The 13,430-nt window shown below is 40.3% G+C and overlaps 1 protein-coding gene and 1 long non-coding RNA gene across 13 annotated transcripts in view; one reads left to right on the top strand and one right to left on the bottom strand.

Moving 5' to 3' along the window:
• The window catches only part of HIVEP1 (HIVEP zinc finger 1), a 130,840-nt gene that overhangs the window by 29,996 nt on the left and 87,414 nt on the right, over nucleotides 1–13,430 (top strand). The gene's annotated exons all lie outside the window — the stretch shown is intronic.
• Nucleotides 9,916–13,387, bottom strand: LOC138066191 (uncharacterized). Its single transcript, XR_011139433.1, has 3 exons — nucleotides 13,190–13,387; nucleotides 12,797–13,095; nucleotides 9,916–12,428 (listed from the first exon to the last, which is right to left on the bottom strand). It is a non-coding gene; the product is annotated as an uncharacterized lncRNA (long non-coding RNA).

Raw genomic sequence — 13,430 nt, 5'->3', positions numbered from 1 at the left:
CTAACCAATGCTCTCTGGCCTGATTTTAATTTCCCCTTATGTCTGTATTCGAAAAAGCATATGTGTAGTCCCTAAATGAATGTAGTGGTTAACACGCTATGGATTACAACCCACAAAACGTATTTTCTGAAGTAAGTTTCATAATGCCTAATGGAAAACAAATACCACACCTTCTAAAACAGGAATATAGCTATACATACATATATCTCCTATATCAAGGGGGAAAAATCCACTTTTGAAATTTTTGTGAGCACACTTTTTCCTTGTTGGATTTCTGTTACTAGTAGGCTGGGGAGAGAACTGTTTTTGTTATGCATTTATATTTTTCCTAGTAGGGCAGGGCACTGCCATGTGGCTGGAACTACTAGCTAGTTGCATTACACAAGCAATAGTTACATCCTTCAGTTACATCCTGAGGAAGTAAAGCCAACAGCATCCTCTTAAAGTGGCATTGTTCTGGAGAAGTCATTCCATTGTATGTAATCAGTAGCATATCTGTTATTCCTAAAATAATAAAGGCAGCACAAAATTTTCAAGCCCACTAGTATGTGTATGCAGTGTAAGGAATGGGAAGTGATGCTCGAGCAGCTCATTGAAAGACTGCAGTGTTCAAAGAAAGCTGTTATTTTGCAGTTAGTGACAGCACTGCCCTCCCCAGCAGTTGCTGGATATTCCTAGGGACAAGTGAGGAGTAGAACAGGGCTGGGATGGAGTGCATTGGGATAGATCAAAATTTTCCCCGATATTCAAAAAAAAAAAAATCAAAAATTGCCACACCTGCATGCAGCCTGTGTTGCCAAAGTTGGGTAGCACTGAATTAGAGAGTTAATTCAGCTAGTAACTGCTAGCTTGAACACAGCAGGTGATTAGGGGGTTGATTATAAGATGCTTATGCTTAACAATGTTCTCAGCCTCAGGTGTTTGGTTTTGAGCCAGGGCTCCCTGACGTTGGCTTAAACTATTTGATTTTTAAAAATTAAAAAGTAACTTGAAATGTATTTGTTTGCCTTCTGCTGTCTGAGACGTTCAAATTCACTTATTCCACGTGGTTATGCTATTGTGAAGGTTAGGTGCTTGAGAAGAAAAGCTGAGATTTCTGTAACCTTTTGATTTCTCTATCAAATTCCATAAGAAATTACCAAATACTGCCAACGTTTATTATGTAATTAAAGACTTACTAACACATTTCATAACTGCCCAATGCTCTGTGTAGAAGACAAAGTTCAGTTGTAGAATGTCATGCAATGAAGCGCATGGGCCTGCATTTTCAAAACCAGAACTTAAAATCAGTTTTTCAAATTAGCTTTTGCATGACTATATAAGTACCCTTAGTTCTGGTACTATCAGTGGAAATTGTTAGGTAGTCGGCACTTCTTCATATCTGAACTGCAGCTTTTCTTTGAGGGGCGGGTTAGGGTTAGGTTATTATTTTTCAATAGTTTGTTGATACTGACACACTTTGTGCTTTAGGAAGTGGGAGGTAACTATTCCAAATTAGATGCTTCTTTTTGATAAAACAGCTACTGTAGAGTGTCTACTCTTCTGTCAGAGTATAGCATACGAAGTTTTGCATTGTGTGTGTAATAAAACAGCTCTGTAGATGCATGTATATCTATTTTTTTTTTAATTCCCCTAGAAATATTTGTTAGCTAGTGCTGTGGGGAGCTTCTGTAGTTTTCTGATAAATCACCTTCTAAAAACTAGGAGGAACTGGCCTTTCTCATTTCAAAATGAGTTGAGGCATGGCTCTCAGGTACTTTCCAAATGAATAAATCATGACATTTTGTGTGGTTAGCCAATACAAGTCTAACACTCTGTATCAGTTGTTTTTACCCTTTCAACTATGTCTGCTGAAGACGAGGGGCGTATCTGCCATTCACTTGTATAAGCTTTTGGCTACTTCAGAGTAAAATGAGGATTGCTGTGACCAGTATAAATAAAAGTATGATCACAGATTAAAGTTCTCTTTATTTTTCTTGGATTTTGGATTGTATCTGCATGCGTGGGATACGTATACATATATAAAATCTCTATCAAGCAAAACCCAGTGTTTTAACAATTCTAATGGGCCTGCATGGAACAACAAAAGGAAGTAAACTCAGGTAAGGCACCCTTAGGTCCTGTTTGTACTACCGAAAATAAGAAGTTGCCATCTCTAGCAATTTTTCAAAATCATTATTCAAAAGTGGCTGAATTTAACTCAACAATTCTTTTGCATGAGATGTGACTCTTCAAAACAAGTTCTGGAAACTTCAGAAAAGTTATGCATGTGCTGCAGACAGGACCCTGGTAAATGAGAAGTATGACAGTAAAGTAGTCACTGAAGTGTTCTGTTCCATCTGAATTATTTCTGGGGAGAGCTTCAGTTCTTAAAATACTGACATTTTCCAAGTTGCCAGTAAAAGGAACACGCATGCAGTGTTGCTGAGATTTTTACCAACGCTACAGTGCCTTTACTTTTCACTAAAGAGCTAGAACAGTTTTAATGGGATCACTGCAATGTCCCTGGCTTGGAGAACGTGCCTGAACTCTGGACTCTTGTTGCAAGCCATGCTGCGGAAGAGAGGAAAAGTATGTCAGGGTCTCAGGACTTTAGTACCCAGCAGTTAGTACGCAACGTGTAGCAGAGGATAGGGAGGCTATGGGTATCAAAGGTGTGGCAAAGCCCCTCCAAACCCTACAGCAGCCCAGAGACAGGAGAGCACAACCTTTTTTGTTCTCTGGTTGATGGTTTTTGTTCAGTTAGGAGCTTTAATTGTTGTTTAACATTTTTTGCAGGCCAAGAAACTAAAATTTGATTGGGGTAGAAGTAGGAGTAAGTTTTGTTTGTTTGTTTTTTGTTTTACCCTTGCTAGAGGATAGCTGGAACTGTATCCTTTCTACAAGTCTTTCTGTCACTCACAAGACTAGCTAGAGTTGTGTACCTCTCTGCATCTTCAGTCAATCTTTTCACCTTCTTTTTTCCCTCTCTCTGTATTTCTTGATTTAGTTAACCTTGATGTGAGAGAAAAATCTGGTGTTGTCCGTGGTGTTTCGTTATAAGTCTGTGGTATTGTTCATGTATCAGCAAAGCTTGGAGACCTCTGCTTTTAAGCAGTTGGAGGAAAGAGGGTGCCAGCAGGGTCCCTGTTTTCTGGCGTTTGACCAGCTTGTTCCATCACTTTTCTTTTGCTCCGTTCCACCCTGTGTTATGGACTAGAAGTGGCAGTGGAGAAAAGTAGCTTTTGGAAAATGGACGGAGGGGAAAAAAAAATCATTTTCCTTGACTGAACCCAAACTTCTAGCTGTAGCTGAACCACACTGAGGTGGGAGATGTACCTTGTCTGTCTGGATGGCTGGCTAATGGATGGTGAATGTTTATAACCCAACTGAAAGAGATCCTTGTTGTGCCGGGGATGATGTGAATAAGTAAAATAGTTTTTACCCTGAACTTCTAGTAATCTGTATAGACAAAATACACATTGGAGAGGAAAAAGACATGTAGTTGCTTTAGAAGGAGGGTGAGGGGAAGTCAATGTCAGCAAATAACATGCATCATCTGCTTGTGCTGTGTAGAGAACAAAGGTGATGTTCCAGCAGATTTTTGCCCTTTCCTTTTTGTAGACCTCTCGGGATCTAACTGTGAACTCTTGCTTTCTGTTTTCCCTGTAGATAATTACACAGACTATTTTATCCCTCAGTGCAGGTGACCTGCAGTACTACTCACTGCTACGTCATCACTTACTGCTCTGCCTTAGATATGCTGTTGAGGGACAGGTTACGCTGACCCTTGGCCAGCATTATCAGGGACAGCGAGATGACAGCCTCTCTTGCTTTTCTGTGCTTTTCTTCGCTTTTTTTTCCCCCCCATAATTTTAACATGAAGAAATTGCTCCTCTCATACAGCCTCAGTGGGTACTTGGTGCTGGGAAGGGGTGCCATAGATTGAATACATGTAGAATCACAGGGCTAGAAACAACTTCTAAGAAATAATCTTACCCAGCCCAATTGTCTTAAAACAGCGTTGGCTAGGTCTCAGTTTTCTGCCAGAAACGAGCATCTTAAAGGACTTTATATGTAGATGTATATTCTATATCATGCTTTATATGTGTGTGTGTGTGTGCATATATATATATATAAATATATAAAAAAATTTTTGATCTCTATTGTTTCATATACATGTTCTATTCAAGTGCTTCTCTTTCTGGCAGAAAGCTTTTCTCACTGTCTTGGTAAAGTCTTTCTTACTGTAGTTTAATTAATTATTTTGTTTGCCATGGATAAAGAGAACAAAGAGTTCCTTTCCTCTTTGCATCATCCTTCTACACGTTTGAAGACTGTCAGCTTGTCTCCTTCCAGATTTAGTTTACGCATATAACTCATCTTTTTTTTCTACTCTTTGCTGATTATCTTCCAGTTTGTCTACATCTTTCATGGCATGCAGCAGTCAAATCTGATCAAAATGCTTCTGCTGACATCTCAATAATGTACAGCAGAAGGGTTACCTCATAGACCTTTATTGCTGTCTGTATGTCCCAGCACAATGTTTACTTTTTTGCAAGAGTGTAATATTGTTGACTCATGTCTAGCTTGTTATACGCTATAACCTCTAGTCTCTTTTGCAGAACTTCTGCTTAGCTGGGAGAGTAGAAGTTGGGTGATTGATGAGAGGCAGAAAATTGGTTGTGGGGCTGGAACAGGATAATGAAATGGAAGCAAGGATAACAATTGCTTAGAGGAAAACTACTAGACTAAAGAGACTAGACATATTTCACTGAATTAAAAAAAAAAAAGGATAAAACTTGGAACACTTTATAAATATTTTTCCTTGCTCATTAAATCAGATGCCAAAAGGATTTCAGCAATAAATGTGCTGGAGTTTGGTTTGGATGTCAAGGATATAACCTGACTGATGCTAGGAGATAGCCAAAGAAATCTGTTTTTCTTGTATGTACAAGACCATATTAGTATGTAGATTTTTCTTTTCCTAAAAAGTAAGAATACTTGCATTTGCTTGTTTGTGTAGGTACATACCTGAAAACTCTCTGTCTGTAGCTCAAGTGGTTTTTCTGTGAGACCTTTCCGTATTTTTTGTACAAAAAAATTTTGTTCAAGTTATTTTTGCATGAAGTGCCAGATAAATTTGCTTGTTTTTGTGTGCATTTTCTTTTGAACACTAGTAATTTTGTAAGTTTCAAGAAATGGTGTTGAGCACTTGGAAATTATCCATGGCCTTTCATCCTACATTTAGGATGCCAAGGTTATTTGTGCAGTGTCGGGGCGGGGGGGTTGGGGGGCAGGCTACACGCGCAGAGAACTCCCGTGACAGTTTTGCCTATTTAGGATGTGCCACAAACACACACAGCGAGTTTTCCCTTTCTGAAGAGAGGGGAAATCCTCACTCGTTGAAACAATTTGTTTTCTGGATTGGACAAAAACTGTGGGTCTTTGTAGTGGGCTAAAAGCCTGCAAAATTTCACCACTGTATTTTTTTCCAGTAATCCCAAGATTGTTTGTTCAGCTGCTTTTATTCACTCTAACACTTAATATGAGTATTTGAAAAAAGTGAGGTGGCTAAAGCATGGAACTCTTTTTTTTCTTTTTTTAAACTTTGGTGACTTGTTTCAAAGTACTTCCCATGTTTGCATTATCTGTGGGGGGGAGGAAGGAGTTTGTTCTGTGCATGAGCGTTTGCAGGAGGGATGTCAGCAATTTGTACTACTGAGTCAGCAGAAGTTGCTGGAAAATGGACAGAAGTATAGTAATGAGTGTGGCGAATACTGCGGTTCACTTTGTATTGTCAGATTCTGATTACGGGCCTTAAGCCCATACTGACAGGCACAATCCCGTTGTTTATGAACGTGTTTGGAAGCGCTCTCTTTCAGAGAGTCACGGAGTTACGAATGCACACGGCTCATTTCAACATTTCCTCATTAGCTGTAAGGGAACTCTCTTAAAACCTGCTACCCGCTCTTTTTCTTTCATCATTGTGAAAATTCATGATTTGACAGTGCTGTGTGAGGACTTGTGGCTGTATTGCCTTTGAGACGAGGAGGAAGAGCTAGAGAGGGAAAGACACTCCTCCCAAACGTTCCCAGTGCTCAGAAGGAAAGGTATAGGGTTGGACTTGTTCCCTAATTGACTTCTGCCATTATGATGAGGGGGAAATGAATTTTCTGTTGGGCAGCTCAGTAGTCAAATACATGCTGTGTTAGTTTGTTGTGTCTGAACCAACTGTTACTGAATTGGTCAAAGGCTGAGTGGAGTCATACAGGAATCTGGGCTCTTTATTTCTCCTTTGGTGTTTCACTTTGGATCATTTCAACCTAAAACTTCAAAAATTGGAAAGGATTATCTCATTTGAGATATCTACTCCTGTAATGCTGCTAGGATGTTCTAGGGTTAGTTTTTTCCTGGAAACTGCCAGCTGAATTTACAAAGTAGTTCATCTGGTAACCCTATGATGCTCTTATCCTTGAACATCCGTACTGCTCTGAATGCTTGTGCAGGTATTTGTTCGCAGCTAAGGGATAGCTAGTTGTAGAATTGACCTGTGCTTTATCTTTTAAGGCCAGGACATTAGTGGATACGTTTTATGTTGTTTAGCCTTTTTTGTGATGAATGCTAAACTTTAAGAGATATATAGTTTTCAGAAATGCTGAGTAACTGCTGCCTCTCTTTTGTTTTGTTCTACTAAGTCAAAAAAAGATTTATACCAAACCATGGGTGCCCTGTTGCGTGATTAGTACTACAACAAAACCACAGCAGCATTAAAATAATTAGTCAAAAAGGAGCTCTGTCTGCCTGCTACCTACAGAGTAAGTTGCATCCTACCTTTTTATCATTCTGGAAACGTAGTTACAGCTCTCTCAACAAACCCTCTAAAATAAACAGCTTTTGCAGAAGTCTCTCATTGAAATTTAAGGAATTGTTTAAAAAAAAAAAACACACAAAAAACAGAAGCACAGATAATATTCCTCTGGAAAGCTCAAGGGAGACCACTCCAAAAGGACCACTGGGTATGAGGTGAAATCAAATCCTTTCCATCTCAGTAAGACCAAACCTGCATCCTGCAATTTTAATAAAAGTACAGTGAGGTTTGGGCCATGCAGGAGTGGCAGGTGGAATGCAGCGAGATAAGGCAGGTGTCAGGAGCTGCCTTGGCGAGTTGCACGGCCTTGCTCCCTGAGACTGTTTGCTAAAAGAGCCCAGTATGAGCTTCAGATCATAGCTGAGGTGTGAACTGTTTTAGATTCGTATACTAAATACTTTGGATACAGAAGTTGAAACTCAACAACGATTCCGAGTCCCTTTTGAAGTGAAGAGCCCTATATCTACAAGAAAACGTAATGCAGAGGGATGAATTTTGCTTTTAAGTCTATATTTCATATGTAAATGTCTTATACATCTTGTTATCAGAATATATGTTAACCTGAGTATTTAGGTATTTTATATATGAGAAGGAAATATGATTTTGAATCATTTCAGTTGAATATGCAAATGCCCCTCTCCTTGTTTGGTTTTTTTTTTGTTGCTGACTTGAGCAGCATAGGACTTTAAGACTGGCATGTCATGCCCTTCTCCCAGTAACTTTAACTCTCCATCTTGAACACTGATAATTGGTCCTGTTTTAACTGTTTGATCCTGAAGTTTCTCAGAAAGCTTTTACATCAATATTTACCATTCAGAGACTACTTGGCTGTTTTTTGAAGTCCCCTTCAGTCCCCCGTCTGTGAATGTCTCACAACATTTCCTAAACCATTTCACAGCTCACTTGTTCAGCTAGAAAACTGAAAGCCGATGTCTCAGCTGTGGCTGACTAGCTCAGCTGTGCTGTAGCTTGCAACATCACAAGGATGCTGTAGCCTAATGAGAAGCTCATCCCCAGTCTGATTGCAGAATTGCAAGTGAATTGGTCCATCACAGTACCAGTCCTCTTTCCTGAGCCAAGTTTGGCAGCAAGCACAAGGGAACCACCCAGCCGCGCATCCAGAGACGTGTCCCCTTCTGTTGGCATGGCTGTGCCATTCACACCGTAATCTGGCTATGTCCAGCCTTTCAAAGGCTGTATTGTCGTGTGTCAAAGAACGTTGTTGGTAATTTTAAGGCATCTTCTCATGTTAACAGCCTACCAGCCTATCTTTTTCCAGCCAAGCCTCAAGGCTTATTCCGCCAGAGCTTGAGATACGTGCCTGCCTTAGTTGTGTGCTGATACTGTAAATCAGAAAGTGCTGATGTAGAGTAACTGGCTGCTCTTTATCACATATTATGTGCCTATCTTAAAGGTGCCGGCAGATTCTAATTCAGGAGAGAAGTGTGTATAGCCAGCGCTTGGCCACGTGGTTGAAACCTCGGTCTGGTGACAGTGAGAAGAGATACTGTTTGCTGGTTGCCCACAGTTGGGTCCGTGACAGGTAATGGTGATAGACTGGGAACCTGTCGTAATGAATCCTGTGAGTCATGCCGTTACTTTTTGGAGTATCGGTTTCCTTCAGCTTTGAGCTCAGAGGGAACCCGAGCACAGCCGCAGAGGCTCCTGTCGTCTTAGCGCTCGGGTGGACAACATCTCGATGTGGTTTGACCAGGCAGTTTGTACACTGTTGTACAGAAAAACCTGATTTTTGACCACCTAAGGAGCAAGTACTGTAGAAATCAGTCTCGGAGAACCAGAATTAGTACAGCGTGAGCAGCCATTCTGTTGTCATCTTTCATGAAGTAACTGACGAGCTGTGTATTAAATGCTCTTCACTTTGATCATCTCTGCAGAATACCTAGTGTGACAGACAGCCTTGCTTAGAGGTCTGTATCTTAGGGATTGTGTTCAGTCATGTAGTTGATTATTTAGAAGTAAATAATAATTGACGTACTTCAAAATTTGAATTTCATTAGTTAGGACTCTTTAGTCTTGGGTAAACTAACCATTTTTTTATACAACACTAACATTTCTTAGTAGTTTTGACAAAGAGTTTTTTCTTCCTGGTACAGAGATGGCAGATAATAGTAATAAGCAAGCAAATGAGGTCATACAGTGAGGGGATATTTTAATCTTTTTTTTTGGAGGAGACAGGCCAGAACGAGGTACCTCTTAGAAACAACTTACTTTACTGATGCTTTGCTTCAACAGACTGACAGCATCTCAAAAAAGAAAATAAATATTTGCTATTCTTGTTGCAGACTTCTTTCAATTACTGTGACAGATGTTCGAAGTATGCTGTTCCTCTGTTAGGCTTCTCTAGTAGTAAAAATACTGTGGTCTAAATATAGTTTAAATTTGTTGAGATCCTGTGTTTGAACATGGTTCAAGATTGAATTATACCAGGTTTAAATCATAGTTTAAGAGGACAATACCATTAGAAAGACTATTTGAAATTATTTCAAACCCAGGTAGGAACTTCTATCATAAATCATATTTAAAGCAATTCCAAAGAAGTGCTGTCCTTTTGTAATATGTCTTGCAATCTCACTTAGGATGCACACTAGATAGCATAGTGAACTCTTCTGCTGCTGGTTATATTTATAGGATTCATCATTTGGAATTATCTTAAATAAAAATGGAAAAAAAATAATTAAATAAAACGTTCCCTCTTCCTGTATCTGCAGTGCCATCACTTCTGACAGCTGTATGTTACACATTACACATTAGAAATAGAAGATTTTTTTTTCTTTTTTTCAATTGAAACAGAAGGAGTTTAGACTTCAGCAGCAATTCAAGTGGCTAGGATTAGGGAGATAACCCTAATAATATGCATATAAAATGTACCCATTTTTTCTTTTGAGAATTCAGAAGATAAGATTATGACCCCCATTCCCTCTATCAGTAAGTTCAAATTCAGAGCTCTTCTGTGCATCTCTCCTGCTCTCTGTCTGTTGGAGATCACTTGAAGATTTAGCCAGATGGTACAGCCTGAGTTCTGCTAAACATGTTAAATAGCTTGGTTTTTTTTTTTTTCCCTTTCCCCTCCACCCAGCCCCTTCCCCTTTCTGTCCACCTAACTGCTTGATATTGCTGAGCCCCACTGATGAAGACCACTCCTGCTGCTGTGGGGGGGGAGCAGCTGCCTGCCTGGAATCGGGTTGCATTAGCGTTCCAGTAACTGCATTGGCTTGCCTTGTGGGTTGCAAGGGCGATTCCAGTCATTGGCATCGATCAGGGAAACGCTGTCGGTTGGATACTGGCTGGCTGAAAGCTTTCCGCTCTCTCTTTGTAACATCTGCCATCAGGACAGGTATAGAGTTGAGTTGTTAGATTTCAGCCTGTGGGGCAAGGCACTCTCAGTAGCTCCCAATACTGGATTTAGGTTACAAAAGTGATTAGGCAGATGAACATTAGGACAGAGTTCAAGGTTTATTTCATCACTTGGACTTTCACATCAATGGAAGAGGTTGACATTTCAACTAGAAAATAGAGAAGGACACTTTGTAATCTATTTTTGTTTCATTACTAGTTAATTTTTGAATAGATTGTTAAAATACATTTCTCTCCCTCCTTCTCGGAGTATGCGTTGTGATATTCAATTGCTAATGGCTGAAAACAGCATCCTTCATTTTGTGTCTCCTCTTGGCAGGGGGAGGAGGGAGGGAGAAGCTCACATGGTAATCCTATGCTATCAGCTCTTCAACCTGTTGTTCTGAATCAGGTGGCATTTGCTCAGGACACGTTCTCCTGATGATCCCACTTCTAAGTGAAAACTCATTGATTAGTTGACCTGAGCATTCAGTTTTGAGTCTTCACAAGAGAGAGGCGTTCAGGTATGCTTTGTCTGGAAGACATACGGGCCCTACTGTGATCTCAGGTAGTAAGATACTTCCTTCTCAGTTTGTTTTAGAAACTTAGAAAGATGATTCATACTGATTTTTTTTTTCCTTTGGTTTCATGCTTCTGTGCGCAATGTGATGATTGCAGTTATTTTACTCATTCGTTTTTATTTGCGTTGAGTTAGCATCCATAGGTATTTAAGCTGTGAGAATCAGTGGTAAAGACTTTGAATATCAAATATCTTTCCTCTTTGCACCTCCCTTTTGCAGCACTGTTCTGATTAAATAGAAGTCCTTTAGCATTCACCCCAAGAAATGCTTTGTGAAGTTTATGGGGTAGTTTTACTATCCATGGGCATTTGTCTCATTTTTTGCACTCCGGTTGTGGCCTTCTCTTAATTCTTTTTTTTTTTTTTTTTTTTTTTAAATGAACTGTCTTTAACCTACTACTTGGGTTTCCTTTCCTATTTGAAGAGTCTAGGGGGAATACATCGGGACAGTTACAGGTGAGACCATTATTTTCTGAAAGGTAAATTGTTCATTTAGTGGCAGGCATCTAAGAGTTGGGAGACTGTGACTGCTCATGACAGCAGACTCTTCATCTCTCTATTCTTTTCCATTGACAACAACAAGGTTTCCAGCAAGATGATGGTGCTTTATGCTCAGAACTTAGTGGTGGGAATGACTGCAGGTGAGAAGAGGAGAAGTCTCTGGGTGAATGATGTTCCTGCCTGCCCATGGCATTTGGATATTGCTAGCAAGAACGTGGAACACGTTGATCTGCACATAACCTTCTGCCAGAGTGGTTTATATCTGTCTCGAGACCCTGCAATAGGATATTTGACTGCCTCTTGCAAGCTTTTCTGCCAGGGCTGTCTCCCAAAAAGGGAAAACAGAAGAGAAGAGTTACATAAAAATGTGTTTCTTTAAAATTATATGTTACAGAATTCAAGCAAGACTCTGATTTAGCTCCAAAAGAAGGCTAATGCCTTTGTAACACAAAACTATTTTCAGGGGTCCATTTCTTCTGTGCGCGTAAGTAAAGTGAATGAGCCAACATCTTAGTGTATTGGAGACAATATTCCTAAATGACAGCAAGGAGGAAAGGTTCTCAGAAAGAGCCAAAACCATTGATTCACTTCTCAGTAAGGTTTTTCCCCCAACCAGGGATGCAATTTCTTTATAAGAAATCAGCAACTGTAAACTCTGAGGAGAGATGGTATGCTGTGGAAGAGAAACAGAAGCAGTTGCAGGCATGATACCACACTGCTGAAAGTTAATGAACTGTAATGTTTGTATTTAAGGTTTGTAACTTGTTATGGTACGCTTAGTTTGTCAGAAGTTTCTCAGGGCATTAAGGGACAGGCAGTGTCATTTATGCCATAGGCAAAGACTCTGCCTGTGGATGTAACAGTGACCTTACTTGACCTGATCAATACCCACCTCGTCCACAGCCTTTAATAGCTGACATACGTTCACGGTCTACAATGTTTTAGAACTTGCTTCAAAAGAGGATCAGTGGAGGAAAACACATGTATGCATTCACTGCTGTGTGTGATCCTTTCTGGCTTGTCACGGCACGTCAAGGGAATTCCAGAGTCTCCAGAGCAGCCGGGCAGTCCTTCTTCCGGGTGCTAAGAACTTTCTTCCACATGAAAGGTGCTCATTCGTAGGGATGCATGGTAGCGTGCAGACTGTTGATATTAAGAAAAAAAAATGATAGCAAAATGTGAAGATGGAATTTGTCCTATTAGTGTAAAATAAGACTTATTTTCTATTTGTATTCGGTGGTTTAATTTGAAAGAAGACAGAGGCAATATTAAAAAATAATGAAAGTGATTCATTTGGTTTGTTCATAACGGCTCAGATTTGGGGGGAGAAATCTTAATCAGCGCAATACTTAAGGATTCCTGTTTAAGCACATCTTGTTTAACCTTCAGCAAACGCTTACGGGCTGCTGCATTACATTATTGAATAGTAATGGATTTAAGAACATGCTTAAGTGTCTTCCTGAAGGAAGACCAAAGTATCTTGGCAGGTGTTACATTATGGCTTCATTTACCTTTTAACTGAAATCTCAGTACCAGAGGCAAACTTTTCTTTTATCTGCTGAATGATATCTTGATGCATAGGTCCTTTCCACTCCTATTTGGCTTGCTTTCTATGGCTCAGATGCTGCAATCTGATCAGCCTAGACTGACCTTCAGTGGTGCTGCCCCACATGGGATGGGGAGCCTGCCCACACGGATCTGATTGCATGACCAAAGTCCACACCTTGCTTTTCATCTGTCACTTTTTGCCTTCTGAGGTTACGAGTTTTGAAAAGTTGCATGTAAAACGTCTGCTGCACCAATAACTTAGCTGGAAATAAAATTAAAAAAACATCCCGTTAAACTGCTGCATTATTGTTATTTTTGCATTGCTTAGACGATATTTTAGTGGGTTAAATCTTTACCATCCAGCAGTTGTTAGCCGGCTGTGTAAAATGCCGAAAAACAAAAACAAACCCAAAAGAAAACCAAACGCACAGGCTTCTTAAACTCTTTTCCTTGCAAGCGCTCTTCTGCGCGCGGCTAACGATCCGCTGCCCCTTACAGCGCAAGGAGATGGGGGGAGCGCGTGTGCCCGCAGAGGCCGCCGCCCTGGCCGTGTGGGAGCTGATGGGCGAGCCGAGTCGCGCGGGCGTGCCGGGAGCT

The sequence above is a fragment of the Struthio camelus genome, chromosome 2, assembly GCF_040807025.1.
Source record: "Struthio camelus isolate bStrCam1 chromosome 2, bStrCam1.hap1, whole genome shotgun sequence".
NCBI lineage: Eukaryota > Metazoa > Chordata > Aves > Struthioniformes > Struthionidae > Struthio > Struthio camelus.
This window is presented reverse-complemented; position numbering and strand designations above follow the sequence as displayed.